This window comes from Branchiostoma belcheri, unplaced genomic scaffold (assembly GCF_001625305.1).
Source record: "Branchiostoma belcheri isolate BF01 breed outbred unplaced genomic scaffold, Haploidv18h27 scaffold16, whole genome shotgun sequence".
NCBI lineage: Eukaryota > Metazoa > Chordata > Leptocardii > Amphioxiformes > Branchiostomatidae > Branchiostoma > Branchiostoma belcheri.
The window spans coordinates 668,019-669,851 of NW_017803046.1; positions in this window are offsets into that span (position 1 = coordinate 668,019).

Consider the following 1,833-nt stretch of genomic DNA (forward strand, 5'->3'; position numbering starts at 1 on the left):
AAGAACTAATGAAATAATACAAATCATCTATCTGAACAAATAAAGATAAAACTATTTAATCTCGTTATTACAAACAGTACAAATGTGAACATTACCTGACTTTATTGGTTTTTACCACCGTTGATAAATCCAACTTTTCGTGCAGTGACTTGATGAATGAGCTACAGTTAAGTTACCTATTGATTGTGTGATCTACTGGTAGCAGTGGTAAACGGCTATTCAGAGTATCGCAAAGGAAAAGGCTTGGGGCCAACACGTCATTTTAACGGCAGATGACAGCATTTTATTAGCGGGCGCACCCTGTATCACAGTGTCCGATCTGTGTAGCCCGTAGTCATCTCTGGACTGTCGATAACAGAATTAACAAAGAAAATCAATTTTTGAGTCACTACCATTGATGCATTCTCACTTTCTTAAAGCTGCACTATGTAACATTTGGCGAAACAAAAAGTACATTTTGGGTCATTTGCTTGACAAAGTAAGTTGGATCAACCCTACTCTATTGCCATTCAGGTTTTGGAGGTACCAAAATATGATGCCCTACGAGTATGTTTAAAAGTTCTAAACACAGCTGTCAGCCATGTTTGTTTACATTTTGGTAGTTTGTGGTGGTACCACAAACTGAGTGCGCCTGGTGTGGGCTGTTTTAGTGCCAACCAAAAATGTGAGATAATTTCACAAATATGCTGAAAAGTGGAAGTGAATTGCAATCACAGGAAGATCTTTCAATTAAGATATTTCAATTTTGGGTCAAAAATGTTACACAATGCCCCTTTAAGAGTCACAGTTACAGAAGAATTATCAATATGCAATATCAGTCATACGTCTTTTACTATTTTATTTATCTATTTGTACTTCTCATACGACAATTCTGCGTACATATGTATGCCGTATGCGTAGGCGTAAATCTAGTTTTGTGATCAAAATGTTTAATCGAAATCCCCAATTGTGCAGAAACGACTGACATTTAACCTTGTAAAAAGTACTAGAAGAAAGTAGGCCTTTATTTGAGGGACAGGTCCTTATCAGTTTGTCTTGACGGTGTTTTTATGTGTTGCCTTTATTCGTTGTCAGAGCTACAATAAGAGGCAGCGGGCTTATCAGGTCCCCACGGTCACATCTTTTGTCATGAAAAACAAACTAGCACAAAGTCGTAAATTGTAGGTTGAAGTAGTGCGCTCTCAGGAGTTAGGCCACAGCAAGTATTTTTTATGTATGACATCAGAGCGCGCATTAATTTTGCCTGATTTTGGAAAAAAAATTCTGACAATGGTCAAAATGCCGAAAATGGGCAAAGATGTCTGTTGCCATACCGGACAACCAAGACTCTGTTTTGTCTTTTAATTTAAAGCAGTGATGTATTTTATTCCTTTTATATGTGATGTTTCCAGTGAATGATTCAAAATCATTTGTACAATGATTGAAAACTTTTCTTTTTCAAAGTTGTTTCAGTGACAAATGGATGTTGTAATGGTTTTCAGTAAACTTAAAACAATATAGGTATCATTTCTTGTTTAACGATGTTTATGAAGTGAAAATTTGAAAATGTAGGAACCTTGTTTTTATGGCCCGCTTTGTTTTTTTTTTCGCCCTATCGCAGAGGATGTCATCCATAAAATTTACTTGCTGTGGCCTTATAGTCTCTTGCCGAAAGAGAATAAATCATATGCAACTGTGAACAAAATTCATTTTATATCAGCTTATTTTGTGCGGATGCTCTGGATGTACTTTACAAACCACCTGCAAAGCTCACCACGTAACCCTATAACCCAACATCTGTGCAAAATCGACAAACGATTCATTTGAGCCATTCAAAGCAATTTCAGCAGTTTC